The 16,294-nt window shown below is 41.1% G+C and overlaps 1 protein-coding gene across 1 annotated transcript in view; it reads right to left on the reverse strand.

The window, feature by feature from the left end:
* VSNL1 (visinin like 1) overlaps positions 1-14,243 on the reverse strand; it is a 64,348-nt gene extending 50,105 nt beyond the window's left edge. The window contains exon 1 of the mRNA XM_006767559.2: positions 13,938-14,243. The gene's annotated coding sequence lies outside the window, so the exon portion shown is untranslated. The remainder of the gene's footprint in view (positions 1-13,937) is intronic.
* Positions 14,244-16,294: the final 2,051 nt, after the last annotated feature.

The following is a 16,294-nucleotide window of genomic DNA, read 5'->3' on the forward strand; positions in this document are numbered from 1 at the left end:
CTGTATTTTGAGTGGAAATGTTAGGGGGTCGTCTTATACGCCCAGTCGTCTTATACGCCGGCAAATACGGTAGTTTCAAGCTGCCTGGCTGCTGGCCACCATCTTGGCTGACAGTTAATTTGCATATCTCGCTGATTAGCCAATGGGAAGGGTAGCGGTCGTACACCAATTACCATGTTTCTCTTTTATTAGTGTAGATGCTATAGTATGATTATTTGTTTGATATCTGTTCTTCTAACTAGACTCTGATCTCTATGAGGGCAGAGATTATGGCTGATTTAGGTCACTCTATATATCTAGTACTAGACAAATGATAGATGTTTAATAGGTATTTGTTAAAAGAATGATTTGATAAGACAGAGAGGCAATACCTCATGTGAAAGTAACATAATAAATAGTAAAAAGAAGGTAAAGTAAGTAGAAAGAGCACAGATCAGTTTTGGAAATTGGAGCTATTACTTACAAACATCATTACTTTAGGCTAATTACTCAACCCTTGTATCAATTTCATCACCAAAAGTAGAAATACTATTATTTGGAAGTTTGGAACACCTGAACATCATAAGGTGTAAAAATCTGTCAAAAGTGGAAATTACTCACATGAGGAAACCCTATTGCCCCTGAAATCTCTTCCTCATGTGGCCAGAAATTCTCACTTCCCTATTCCAAATCTTAGACAAACATTTGGGACCTTTTGGTGTTCTTTGGTCTATTCAATGCATATTTATTGAGCATCTATGATATGCTGTCCACTGGGGTTGGCTCTGGGAATACACTGGTCAATTAGATAGATGTTCAGTCTAAGAGCTTTGTTTATCTTATATAATAAAAGGATAATATGCAAATCAACCGAACAGTGGAACAACCAGTTGCTATGATGCGCACTGACCACCAGGGGGCAGATGCTCAATGCAGGAGCTGCCCCCTGGTGGTCAGTGCGCTCCCACAGGGGGAGCACTGCTCAGCCAGAAGCCGGGGTCATGGCTGGCGAGCGCAGCGAAAGCCTCTCCTGCCTCCACAGCAGGCTGACATCCCCTGAGGGGTCCAGACTGCGAGAGGGTGCAGGCCTGGCTGAGGGGCCTCCCTCCAGTGTACAAATGTTGTGCACCAGGCCTCTAGTATTTGAATAACTCCTGAAAGGACCTAGGGGCCTTAGTCACATATCACTGCAAACAATAATAATGATAACTATCTGTTATTGTATACGCTCTCTATCTCCAGCCCTGTCGTAGGTATTCCTGATTCATAATCTTATTTAATCTTTATAAGGACTATGAAAGGTAAACCTAACAGTTTTCATTTTTAGGCAAAGAAACTGCAGCCTTGCAGCTAGAGAGTGGCAGTGTTAGGGTTGGAATGCAGGTCTATGTGACCCCAGGCATGATTTTCCTTATAGCAGCACATCTGCCAGCCAGTCACTTTTAATAGTATCATTTATTTAGCAAGTGATGGCTTGACATTGTTATAGAATTTTCTACTTTTTATTAGATTGTGCAATTTAGTAAACATGGTTCTTATAATTACTGATGTAAAAATATTCTTTCATAAATGCTGGGTTTTCTCTGGCACATGAACACTGCTTGCCTGTGGCACAGAAATATTTTTAAACTAACTTAAAATGAATGCAAAATTCAGAATCCAGGAGTTTCCTTTTTTTAGACCAGCAATGTCAAATTCATGGACATTGAGCCACATAGGATCCTGGATATATTTTTATTGGCTGGTGTGCTTGATGACAGGTTTTGAAAGACAAAGATACTAGGCAGGCATTCCGCTCGGTCAAAATACCATCATTTTAACAGTAATTTAACACCTGGCCCACTTCATTTAGACCAATGAGAGATCCAAAGATTAATCATACCCTGTGTTTGCTTTCTAGGAATTCACAGACCGATGAGGAATATGCTACTAGCAATGATATGAAGAGGATGATGGTGACAGCGGTAGTAGTAGTAGTAATAATGATAGTAAAAGCAAAGCATGCCATTAAAACTGTACGAAACAGTGTTCTGGGAGCTCAGCCTAGATTTGGCTCTCTTTCCTATTTCCTGTTCCAAAACAAAGTGACAGAAGTGGTGGGATATCAGGCAGTTGCAGATAGGTTTTGGTCAGAAGAGACTTTTCAGAGCTTCCAGAAGGAATGCAGTCTTTGGCTCAAAAAGTTGGCCCTAAAAATTACTAAATAGTTTAGACAAATTTCCCACCCAATATTAAATGTTATGACTCCTCTGGCCTATGATTTTCTAGAATCTCACCCTCTGTCACTAAGCAGCCAGCCCAGGTTCAAGGGGATTATTCATTCTACGAAAGATGTCCAGAAATCTATGTCAAGGATATTGTTCAGGCTACCCTTAAAACAGTAGTGAGTAATGTGTACAAAGATATTTCCCTCACTGGTATTTAAAAAGTTAAAACATATAATAAAAAGAGAATAGTTAGGTAAACCTTGTCTGTACATATAATGGAGTATAACGTCTTAAGATAATATTTGTGATATGTTTTAATTGCAAGGGTCATGCTAAGGGGGAAAAAAGTAGTATATAAAATTTAAAGAGATGAGTAGTCTCAACTAGAAACAATACTTACAAAGGAGGAAAATATAACCTATAAGTAACAGATTATAGGTGATTTTATTCTTTTTATGTTTGCTTTCCAAATTTTCTGCAGTATTATTCTTTTACTTAGAAGAAGGTATCACTAAGCACTTAAGAAGAGCAAATTCCCAGCTTTCAATCAAGCTAATTTTTAAAAAAATATACTTTTACTGACTTCAGAAAGGAAGGGAGAGGGAGAGAAAATTGTCAATGATGAGAGAGAATAAATGGTGAGAGAGAAACATCAATCATGAGAGAGAATCTGCCTCTTGCACACCCCCCACTGGGGATTGAGCCTGCAATTCCTGGCCAGGAATCAAACTGTGACCTCCTGGTTCATAGGTCAGCACTCAACCACTTAGCCACACCAGCCGGGCACAATCAAGCTCTTTTTAGAGCTGCTGTGTGAGTAGGGACTTGAAGGACTGAGTATTGTTCAATGAATTGCATGGAATGCCAACAGCAGCCCTCTTTAGTTCTAGTTCTTAGAGTTTTGTCAAATGAGTTTGCAAAAGTAGACACAAAATCTTCTGAAAAAAGCACACACAAAGTAATCTGTCTTCTTCACTTAATGAAAAAAGAAATATTCTGCCCTTATATCTACTCCCAGACAACCACAAAACTGGAATATTATCACTGTTATAATGAGACAAACTCAATCACCATGTAAACAATCAGTGTCCAGGCTGGCTCTAAATTTAGAGAAATGATGTGATTCTTGGTTATCTACCATAGAAGCCAATAGCTACAATTCAGAGAAACCAGCTGGAGTACTGGATAAATGTTTAGCCTTCCTTCTATTATATCTCCCTGTGGGTTTTCATTCACAGATGTATAACCTTATAGACCTATTATAATCGAAATACTTCTTACCAGCAACCTCTGGTTGGCATTTTATTAAGTGGTTCCCATGTAATATGGAAGAAGCTGGTCTCTTTACATCCTATATAATAAAGAGATAATATGCTAATTAGACCAAACAGCCAAACAACCTTCCGGATGACCTTCCGGATGAAGCTGGGGCTGGGAGGGCCAGCAGAGGCTGTGAGGGGCTGTGCGGCCTGGCCAGGGCTGTGAGGGCTGACTGGGACTGCAAGGGCTGGCCGGGACTGTGAGGGCCAGCCAGAGCTGCAAAGGCCGGGCAAGGCAGCCTGGGCTGTGAGGGCCAAGCCCCTTGCACAAATTTCGTGCATCGGGCCTCTAGTTTTTTAAATAAGCAGGCACAAGCAGTACAAAAACATTATGCCACTGTCATTGTGCTAGGAATCTTTATAAATACAATGTTCTGAATTCAAACATTCATGTTCTAGAAAGAGTACCCATTTACCTTCACACATGGTTTTAAATGTACCCAATTTAGGAGCTAGCACATCAGCTATATTCAGCTGTAAACTTCTTGATAATGAATTCATTTAATTTCTCAACTTAAAAGCTCTGAGAATAACAAATACAACTTCATTATTAAAAACTGAGTGGCAGTTCAATGCGAGGGTTCTACTGGGCCTTTAATATATATTATCTCTAGGATTTGCAACAATTTTGTGAGACAGGTTAAATTCACACTTAAATGAAGAAACTAAGGCTCAGAAAGATTAAATTATTTGCCTAAGGCCACACAGCCATTAAGTGGTGGAGTCAGAATTCAAATTTGGTTCTGATTTATAGTCCAGTTTTATTTAAATTTTCCCATTTTGTTGATGTCTAGTCTTTAGATTATTTAGATTGTTTTATTCAGAACTTCTATTTTAGACCCTGAGAAACTGAGATATGAGGAATTAAATGACCTGCCGAGTTAATATGAACAAAAAACAAACTCAAATCTGAATCAGATTAATTGCCTCTATTTGTTGATTTTTTAAATTATGACCTCTGCAACATTATATTAACCTCTGATAACATATCATACTTTAATTTTTGTATCATTTTGAGTTGACATGAAATTAAAAATATTTTACAATAATGTCATTTTTCTGAATTTTAGATCATCTTAAAGACATAAATACACCCCCTTTTCATGTGGGGAAACTATCCAGAGGTATAAACATGCAGTGGGAAGGATTCAGAGCCATTAGTCATTAGCCACTTTGGCACAATTGTGGTCAAATTTCCATCCAGAAACAAAATGGGAGAGATTGCAAGGGATCAGTAGCCAAAGTACTCCAAGAAGTTTCCTCAAGCTTCTTGGCCTGTTAGTCCCTTTTTTTCCATTTAAATTTTTTAAGGAAGGGACATTAACATTCATTGAAGACCTAATACATGCCAGAGACTGTGCTAAGCACTTCCATAGACATTATGTTATTGGTCCTTGCAATTAATCTCAGGGATATAATTTCCATTTTACAAAAGTTAAATAACTTTCTCAGAGTGACTACACTCATCTCTAAAGCCATGTCTCTTTTATCCATACCATACTTCTAGAGAGAAACAGGTATTGTATAAATTTCTTGAATAAAACAGGCTGCTCTCTATTAGCTAACTGGGATATGCAAGACCTTATTTGGAAGCTGACTTAAATAAACTTCAACAATTCACATGAGATTTGAACACTGATCAAATAGTTGATGAAATTAATTTTTTTTGTTTGTTTTTTGGTGTGTAACAGTATTGTGGACATGTTTTAAAGAGTCTTTGTAGATATATACTTAAATATTTGTAGATGAAATAATATAATGTCTTAATTTGTTCAAACTAACCTACTGGAGGGGGAAGAAAAGTGACCTTAATAATAGTTATAGCTGGGTGATGGGTACGTGGGAGTTCATTACTGGCACATTATTCCCTTCGAATGTGTATGCTTTCCATAGTAAAAAGAGTCTTGGGTTTATTTTTTTGTTTACTTTTTAAATATATCTTTATGATTTTAGAGAGGAAAGGAGAAGGTGAAAGGGCTAGAAAACATCAATGATGAGAGAATCATTGATTGGCTGCCTCCTGCACACCCCACACTGGGGATTGAGCCCACAACACAGGCATGTGCCCTGACTGGGAATCAAACCATGACCTCCTGATTCATAGGTTGACATTGAACCACTGAGCCATGCCAGCTGGGCAAGTCTTGGGTTTAAATAACACCTTTTCAGTTAGTAAAAGTGTGACCGTGAATAAGTTACTTTCTGAGACACAGCTACTTAGCCACAAAATGAAGCATCCTTACCTTGCAGAGCTGTAATGTAGACTCAATGAGATACTGTGTGTAAATATACACCATAGTGCCCTATACATTCTAAGTTCTTTACTACATTGCTAGTTAATTTATTACAAAAATAAATGATCTCTGTTTTCATTTCCTTGCTCTCATGACTTAGCCAGAGATAACTTCAGATGAATCTGATATTGGCCAACAACCAAAGGTGAATGATATAAAATTCCTGTGGAGCTGGTCATCTACAGAGCACCTCTGTGGAAGAATGGCATCCTTTTCCAGTTTCCCCTTTGCCTAGACCTCTTGTTTTATGAACAAATCTTATGCCATTTTGTACAGCTCTTTTTATAACCAGTTTATTGATAGGTTGGCTATATAGCTTTATTCTTTATTGCTTCAAATATTCTCTACTGTGTTTCCCTGTCCCATCCCAGGATAATAAATTGGGTCCATTTCAGGTATCAGAAAAGTGTTTTTCCTAGGTATTAAAAAGTTCAGTCTAATTTAAACATATATTTCCACTTAGATCCAATTCAATCTCTCCTTTCTCAGTTCAATTTTGAACTAAGTGATGAAGAAGCAGATATAACCTTGATGCAATAATTTGCACAAGATCAGTACTTTGAGTCCTAAATTTTTTTTAATAAAAGATAAACTAAAATTCTAAAGTTGTGATAATAATAAATTTGTTACCGCCCCGGATGCATGCCTCAGTGGTTGAGCATCAACCTGTGAACCAGGAGGTATCGGTTCAATTCCTGGTTAGGGCACATGCCTGAGTCGCTGGCTCGATCCCTGGTGTGGGATGTGCAGGAGGCAGCCGATCAATGATTCTCTCTCATCATTGATGTTTCTATCTTTCTCTCCCTCTCCCTTTCTCTCTGAAATCAATAAAGATATATATATATTTAAAAATTTGTTACCATTAATGGCACTATATAATCTACAGAATATATTCAACGTCATCTCAACTTCATAACTGCTAACTAGAGAAGGTAGGTAATTTCATATTTGTTTTCATACAAGGAAACTAAACTCAGAAAAGTAACTTTTCTAGGACTTCACACTTATGATGACTACAGCACAGGTGTGATGTCTAAAACACATCTAATGACTCCCAGTTTTCTGTACTTTCCACTATATAGTTCAGGTATTTCTTCTATAGATTCTCTCCTGTATGCATCTATACCACCTTTTTACTTCAATTGACTTATTGAAATTCATTTATCTGTCTTTCTCATTAGGCATAAATTCCTTGAAGGCTCCAGTGGTATCTTAATGTTGATTCTACAGTGACTACACAGTCCTTGGCACATTTATTCAATAGTTATTTATTTTGTAGGTTAAGCACTATTAACTGTTCAATGCTTTTAATAGCTTAATTTCTTATTCAGAGGTTCCACCATGAATGGGATTACTACTGTTCAGAGACTAAAGTGGTTTATGAACCATTGATTTCTCATGAAAGGGATGATAATAACTATCATTTATTGTGCATTTTTAGTAATGAGGTATTATGTTATATTTTATATATATATATAGTCTTCTTTTTACTTTTCAAGAATTCTCTGAAGTACTATTTTAAATGGAAACTGAGGCTGAGAGGTTAAACAATTATTCAAGGTCATAGAACTAATAAACAGTGAAACTGGCGATTTTTATCTAAGTACTAGTGGCCCGGTGCATGGATTCGTGCACATTGAAAGGAAATTAGCCTCTCTGATTCCAGGGTGCATCACCACAACTTGGCAGTAAACCAGATACGGGGCAGACAGTACCCCAGCAACAACATAACCCAAGGCCGAAGGTGGAATCACGCAGCCCCCACGAGGAATCGGGCTCCCTCCTCTCTGGTTCCGGGATCTATCGCCCGAGAACTGCCACTGCCAAGCCACCGCAGCTCGGCAACTCCTGCATTGAGCAACTACTCTCTGGTAGTCAGTGCATGTCATATGTACTGGATGTTGGACAGTTGGACGGTCACTTAGCTTTTTATATATGTAGATATCTATCTTGAAAATTCTTGTTTACATTTCCTCTAATTTCTTTGAGCCAGTTAAAACATTGCTGAGGGCTGAGGAATTTTCTCATTTACAAATGATAAATGAGGAAAAATTAAATAGTTTTCATCTCATTCTGAGGAAAAATACCTTTATAAGTAGTTAAACTTACAAAATTTAAACTGATTTTTTAAAAAATATTTCATGAGCAAGAAAGTACCTTATGTATACATTTAAAAAACACTTGAGCCCTAACCGGTTTGGCTCAGTGGATAGAGAGTCAGCATAAACAAAACTGATAGTCTTCCATTAACTCATAGCATCAAATGCCAAACAATTCCATCAAGCAGAAGTTGCAAATTGAGTCAGACTTGTGCAGTCTTTGGTACATTAAAAATAAAGTATTATATTAATAAGCATGTCAACTTTATTGATAATGCTTAATGGGCCTCCAATAGGGCATTTCACTAATAATTCAAGATTGCATTTCAGAAATAAACTCACTAATCAAAAATTAATAAAACCAATGCAAAATATAAGACACCACAGATTCCTGTACCACCAAAGTCTACTATTTTAAGAAACCTTCAATTGCCCTAAACATCCTGAAATTTGAAAGAGCAGAAATATTAGGGCCTACTTGTGTGAATTAGAGAAAATTCATCCAGGCTCCAAAGCACATTTAACATGTTAATGATTTGCAAAAAAAATCTATTTACATTCAGCTCTTCAAAAGTTCATAGTCTTTCAGAGCTTAAGAGATAACAAACAAGATCCAAATAAAGGATAAAAAAGTACATTTAAAGTGACAGATTTCCATTTTCAGAAAGTTGCTATATGAGTAAGAATGAAAAAAAATTAGGATTCACTTAATAGATCTATAATAACTGTAGGCAAATTTAATGAATTTGTGTACACTTTCCCTTTAATGAGTAACACTTCATAAAAATGAAATCTTTGTTAATTAAAAGAGACCTACTTTCTATAAAAAGTTCACCAATTATTCTTAGCTATATTGAGCTTGAAGGCCACTTGGTGAATGAGAGTATTCCAAGTCTTAATTGTAATTTAGAACAAAAGGAAATAGATTGTTCACCTACAAATTATCCAACAAATGGTTAGAAATACAGTGCATTGTCTTCTAAAAAAAATAAACAATTGGTGGTTATACAGTAGGTCATCTTTGTTAGAAATACAGTGAAGTAAGGCAGTTGAGATATTCAGAGAAGGCATAAGAATTATAAATTATCTGACTTGCATGCTTTAAGTTAACTAATCAGAGTATAGAACATCTCTTTAATGTATTCACAGGCACCTTATTATTAAAGTGTCAAACCTCTTTGAGGGTTCTTCAGTAATTTGCTATTCCATTTCTGTTTCATTCATTAAGTAGTTTCTAAAGCACCCCCAAGATCCTCATTTGTGAAGTTCTCAATGATTCAAGCTATGAGCAACTCAAACTATTTTGATTCACTTAAGAGAGCACAAGTTATCTTTAGAAACCAACTGTAAATGAGAAATGCAGTGTTATGGTCCTTTCACAATGTGAACATGTTAAAATAATTCCACAGCTCAAAAGACCCATCATCTAAATGAGTGGTACACATAGCTACCACGGGCTAGGTTTACATCACTTTAAATTATTAATAACAATTCTCGAATATAGGTAAAAATGATTATGATTTTACTTAGTAAGAGATGAAAGGGAGGATACTCATATGAGTAGATTAAAAAGCACTCTTAAAGATGCTTTATATCTACTGGAAGTAAATTATAAAATCTTCTTTAGTCTTGCTTTTCTTTTCTGTTAAGTAACATAAAGATATTTATAGCAATGTTAATTGTTCACAGGCTTTTAGTAGAAGATTTAATTTCTTGATATAATTAACAAGGTACATTCAACTGATTCTTGTTATAACAAATATTTCATTGACAAATATTATAGAGTATCTACTATAAAAACCATCATAGAGATATGAAAAAGGTCATTAAAATATCTGCCCTTGTGGACAGTTCTTTCATATTGTAGCTATGTCTTTAAGATAAAAATGTTCCTTAATATACTGTATTTTTATGTATTGGAAGGATGGATTAGGTAATTTATATGGTTCCCTTCTAGTTCATATACTATATTATTTATGTGAATTAACCACTGGAATAGTAGAAATATCAATCATTTATTAGTTTATCTCTGTGTCATTTGATATTTTATGAAATTTAATGTTTATGTCTACTAAGTATAACTGAAATGGCCCTAACTGGTTTGACTCAGTGGATAAAGCGTCGGCCAGTGGACTTAAGGGTCCCAGGTTCAATTCTGGTCAAAGGCATGTACCTTGGTTGCGGGCACATCCACAGTAAGGGGTGTGCAGGAGGCAGCTGATCAATGTTTCTCTCTCATCGATGTTTCTAACTCTCTATCCTTCTCCCTTCCTCTCTGAAAAAAATCAATAAGGTATATAAATAAATAAATAAATATAACTGAAATGGACATTGTCAATTTCAACATTAGATTAACAATGTGATTCCTTCTAAAAGAACTTTCTTATCTTCCTAAATAATGACGAATCTTAGGAGCATAGAAATCACTCAACATAAAAAAGTCCTTTAGAATGACATTAAAATATATTGCTTTTGTGAATTAGGAAACTGGGCATTTGATATGGATGTGAAACTCACCATGGAGCTCCTCGGCAATGTTTGGAATCCATAACTACATGCAACCCAAACAGAAAACCTATAGCTTGCCAGGACGGCATTTCTAATCAAGTTACCCTGTAACAGAATGGGATTCATAGCGTCGCGAGACCAAGCAGGGCCCTTCGCAACCCCAAGTCTCTGCTGTCTGCAGAGGCTACCTGGTGTTGAGAAAAATCCTGGCCTGCCTGTTTTCAGAATGGGATAGCAAGACCAGCTGTCATCTGACCCAACAGCCTTTGTTAGGAACAGACTATCCAAGAGAGAGCTCCTTCCGATTTGGTAAAGGGTTGCCAAGATGGGAGGGTGGAATTAGCTTGGTAATTGGTGAATGTGTTGAGAAAGGCATCACCTTACTTCCTCCACAACTTCCAAAAGGATTGGCTACTCTCTCCAATGAGAGACTCAGACTCAGTCTTCTACCAGCCTCCCCAAAGGCCTCACCTTTTCTAGGTCAGAATTCCTGGCATTTCCCTCAAAGGGACATTTTGGTTAGTTTTGGTTATCTTTCTGAGTGCCTGAGAGATTGCATTTGGGGAGAAGGAACAGGAAGACCTGGATTATTTTAAAACTGACTAGAACTTTATTATATAGACACTCAGGAAAAATTTTTTTGGAAGAAAGGGAGAAACAGAGAAAGCAAGTGAGAGAGAAGGAGAAGAAAAGGGGGAAAGAGAAGAAGGCTCATATAGGCAGGTATTATTGCCGGCGCCGCAGTCCTTGTCCAGCAGGACAGAGAAGAAAGCTGTGCAGGGAGAGCTGCTCAAGCCCTTGAGAGGTTTTAGAAGCCGCACTGCTGGCCTCTATGGGCCTGGTCAGCTGGAAGCAGTCAGGCATTCTTCTCTCAGTCCTGCTGTTGCCCCACCCTCCATCTTTTCCGAAGGTGGATGCATCTGGAGCATTGCCAGGAAGCCAGAGGCAGGCATCTTGGATTTGGGTTCTGCCTTCTAGGAGGCAGGGGAGACCTGGCAGGGCGCGGAGTGTTTGCACTGCAGCTTCCTCACTCCTCAGAGTCTCAGTGCTTGATGCTGCAGCAGTTCAGGAAGAGGCAAGAAGGCAGAAGAAGGAGCATGCGCCTGCAGTGTCTCTGAAGGCAGGATGCTCTGAAGAATTCTGGAAACAGGGCAGAACAGGGATGGAGATGGGACTGGGCTGTCCTCAAACAGGAGCTGAAGATCTAACTGGTTTGCCAGTTTTCTCTAAAACCTCCAAAGATGCCCAAAAAATTGACTGTGGTGCAGAGGAGGCCAGGAGGCCAGACTAAACATGTAAAGAGATGCATCTAGTAGAGGTGAGGGGCAATAGAAAAGAGGCCTTACAAGTAAGAAGAGGCAGAGAAGTGCCATGGTGTGAAAAGAAACCCTTGGGACCTTTTCGAAAGATGTTTGGGGAGCACATAAGTACTTATTTGACGATGTCAGCAATGTCACCGAGCATGTGAAAAGTGCAGAGGGAAGGGATCATTCCCATTCAACATTACTTTTTAATTGTTTATTCCATAGGCCAGAAGTTAATTGAATTTTCCCTAGCTCATGGCTCTGCACCTCAATTCCTCATCTGTACAAACAAGGTATTTGGGCTAGATGCTTTTGAAGGTCTGGGCCAGATGTGATCCTCTGTAACTGTCAGCCTGTGATCCAGAGTATCTGAGACGAAACGTCTCTGAACTTTAATACCAAATTCTCCCTCTTCCTCCACCAGTCACTTATCAATGCAGTGCACACCTGCACCACTCCTGGAGCTGGTTCAGCTCTCAGTGATGACAAGGAGTGTGGCTTAATTGTGACACACGATTGCTCCTTCCACCCTGAAGTAAGGAAGAGAGGCACAGAGAAGGCAGTATAATTTATACTTTGGGTTCCCAAGGAGAGGTTATTCTCGAATTTTCTATTTCAAATTTCATACACTTAAATAAATTATAAATTCCTTTGAGTAGGTTCTAAATAGTTGGACTGACAAATGGTTAAAGAGTTCTATAATGATCTGCCCCATTTTGGAAAAAAATTATTTCATTTCTTCCCAGAAACTGAACCTGCTTTTTCCATGGAAATCCAGCACACTGGCCATGCTCTGCTCTTGTCTGCCTGCCTCATACCATTCTGCCCGCCGGCTTCAGTGCAGCATTTTCTGGGGTTATCAAACACCCGAGCTTCATGAGGGTGCACTGTTTAGTGATGTGGAAGCCACCCCCCCACCCTCCACACACACACACACACACACACCACCACCACCACCACCACCACCATCACTCACACACGCAGGCACTTTTGATGGCAGTGGAGATAAAATGTGTTTTCGTAAGAGTTTCTCTTTTAATTTGTCTCAATCTCAAATTTATTTAAAAAATGAATATGTAGAAATACAACTCCCTTGCTCCTCTTGTCTTGAAGTTGGACGTGACACAGAGACAGTATACACTTGTTTTCTACACCCACTGCATTTCCATTTCACTGTAGTCTCCAAAATATGGACAGGAGGGCAACTCTGAAAAATGGATTCCCACTCTGGCATCTCCCAGGGCGCGGATCCGCGCAGTGCAGCGCTGAGCACTTGGACGGAGCATCGCCGATTCCTCCCGCCGCCCCCTCCCCCCATTCACCAGCACCTCTGAAGTCCACAGCGCGGTTGACCTTGCAAAGACTTCTCCCGTGTCTGGGAAGGAACAATCCATTTGAACAAAAAACCCAAAACGACCTTTCCTCCTTTAAAGAAACACTGCCAAACGCAACGCGTCTGGGTTCCCACTTCCCATGCCCGCACCCCCCAAGGCGAATACCGGATGCCAAGGCAGGTAACTAGTTTGGGTCTGACTCCCCCATTCATTCTGTCTCAGACTCTGTTCAAAATAGGGGGCTGACTGTGCGACGGAATATCTTTCCTTTTTTTGACCATTCACCATCGTGACGAAAAACCAAAAGGGAAAAAATTAGCCACTCATGTCTAAATACTGAGAGAAATGTGCTTATGTTGCGTCTCGCTGTGTGGTTCTAAACACTCACATCCCGCTGGGAAACCAACCCTGATTTCCACACCATCTCGTCCACTCAGTTTGACTTAGCCAACACCTCCCCTGCTCTTCCTCGGCGAGGAAAATGGTGCACCAGCCCCACGAATGACAGGTTGCTACTGGACTGCAACCGCTCAATAGTTTTATCAGCAACCGGGAAACTTCACCATCAGTCAGTTAGTTACTTAAATCTCTGTAAGGAAATCCTACTATTTATAGACTTAAACTAAAAAAGCACCTCTGTTTCACCTGTCTTAAATCTAGCCTACGACAACCCTCCAAAACACGCCGCGTATAACCCCCCCCCCATTATTCCAAATAGCCCCCCTTGGACTAACAGTGCATCCAGACAGCCAGCATCAACCAAAGCAACTGTCCCCACGCATGCAGACGCATCTATGTGCAAAGCAACGTGTGTGACAACAGCAAAGCACCTCCCAGACAACTGGCTGCGCTGCCCATGCAGAAATGCAACGAAGACTGCGTTTTCCACTTACAGTTAGAGCGCTGCGCACGGTGACTGAACGAAAACGGCAAAACTCGGCAGGTCTTTCTATAGAGATATTTAATTCGAGCAGAAGGTTGAGCCGTCTCTGTGGTGAAGCCGCGCTCTTTTCCCCCTCCGGAGCTCTAGGCTGCTTAAATCCCTGTCGAATCGCGCCTTCCAAGCCCGGCGGCCGCAGCTACACGCTCGGGTAAATCGCTGCTGCAGATTGGGAATCCCATAGAAAACCTGGGGTCGCTGGAGCTGGCTGCGCAGGCGCGCGGGCACCCCTCCCGGCTCTCCTCCCCCCGCCCCTCCGGCTCCGCAGCCCCGGCTCGGAATGCTCGGGAGTCGGTCGCTGACCAAAAGCTGCCTGGCATTGGCGCATGCTCAGTTGGAGGGGCTCGGAGTTGCCGCGGGTGCATTCCATTCTCCAGATTTTAGCAGAAACTCCAAAGGAAAGTAGGTAGGAAAAAGGTGCCAGGCCCCCGAGCAGCGGCACCTGGAGAGGGGTGAGGGAGGGGGACCTGGGTTCCCCTCGCCCCACCGTTGCCGAGTCCGGCGGTGAAGGCTGAGGCCGGAGATGTGCCCCGTGGATCCTGCTTTTCCCACCGCTCTCAGCCCCCAGCCTCCGTCAGGCTGCAGATGAAGAAGCAAACTGCAGGAATCCCTTTCTCAGAAGGAAGCATTCCCAGCCACCTGGGAGCCCATCACCTGGGCTCCCCAAAGGAACCCTCACGGGGGTGACTTTGCATGGCCACTTCAACCTGGAGAACTGGGAGCCAGGCCCTGTGGTATCCCAGTGCCCAGGCGGTCCAGGCCCAGAAAGGCGATGGAGAAATGTGTGTTCAACGGAGCTGCCCTGTGTGACCTTGAGCAAATCATGCTAACCATCAACAAATGTTTATAAGTGCCTTCTGTATGCACTTCATAAATGCTTATTGAATGTGCTTTTGAATATGCTTTTAGTGGGACGTGGCGGGGGGGCGGGGAGGGGGGGACAAGGTGGAGATGACTCACCCTTGGAATTCAGGGTTGAGGGCTTGAACTAAGGGATCATATACACCCCCCCCCTTTCTGTCCTTGAACAATGTATGTTTGCCAGCCTCCTCTGCTCCCCACTGGCCTGCCAAAGCCTAGAAGACTTGGCAAAGAGCACTGCCCAGTAAATGTTTGGTTGCTTCCCTACCAAGAAAAGCAAGGAGAATTCACTGATGTTTCCAACCTAATCAGTTTCCTCAAGTGTGTATGCTTGTACTTTCATTCATTCAACAATGATCACTGGCCACCTTCCTACTGACTATTAGGCACTGTTCTATGCTTTGGAAGTAATGCAGTGAACAAAACCCCTCCTGAAGTTACATTCAGGTGGGAATTTTATTTTAAAGGTAGGAAAGTTCTGGGGGCAAATGAAGATCAATGTCCTCCTTAGGGAGAGAGCTTTACAATTTGCCAAGAGCCTTCACACACCTCACCACTGGCAGGAAGGTGGCTGAGTTAACCTTTGGTTCTGAGGACACCAAGAGCATCTCCCATGGTAAATGGGCTCTAGTCCAGCGATGTTCAACTTTTTCCACCTCGTGGCATATATAAACTAATTACTAAAACTCTGTGGCACAAACGAAAATATATCTTGTTGCCGATATGAGCAAAAAAAAAAAGACAAGATATAATTTTGATTCATTCACACTGGACAGCTACTGTGTGGCCTGTTGTCATTTTTTTTTTTTAATTTGACAATCTGAGGGAAGAGAGGTCAGTGCCCCTGACTAAATAAATAGGTATTGCATGTTTTAAAAATTCTGGAAGTACACTGGCTGGGACACAACAGTCGAAAATCGCAGCTCTAGGCTGACATATCTCTTTCCAGGAGAGAGATGCTCCTAGCTGCAAGCTGGGGTGTCAGGTTTGGAAGAACTTGAGGCTACTTAAGAGACCAGAAAAAAACAAACTCTGCTTCATGAGTCTGTGGCCACGGAAAGCCAGCTAGGTAGGGCCTCGGGCGGTGACGTCCTGGCCTCTTGCAAAATGCCAACCTGGCCGGCCCAGAGCCAAGAACGCGCTCCCGGGGGCCAGACGCCTCGGGGAGACCGCGCAAAGGGGCAGAACGCTAGCGAGGGTGGCGGCGCCCGACCCGCGTTCCCGCGCCGCAGTGCGCACTGCGCAGCCGGCTCGCCCAGCCTATTCATCCTGTTTCTCTGCTCCGGGTCTGGGCAAAGTTAGTCCTGATGGGCAGCTTTGGTGGGCGGCGGAGACAGCCTCCAAAGCTTTCCAAGTAATTCCCCGTCTTTGGTCGATTGGCCCAATGAAAGCATTTGTGTGCGGGACTCTCCGGTTTCCCTCTGAAGGAGTCTCCGCACTGCAATCCGT

Source organism: Myotis davidii, unplaced genomic scaffold (genome assembly GCF_000327345.1).
Source record: "Myotis davidii unplaced genomic scaffold, ASM32734v1 scaffold238, whole genome shotgun sequence".
NCBI lineage: Eukaryota > Metazoa > Chordata > Mammalia > Chiroptera > Vespertilionidae > Myotis > Myotis davidii.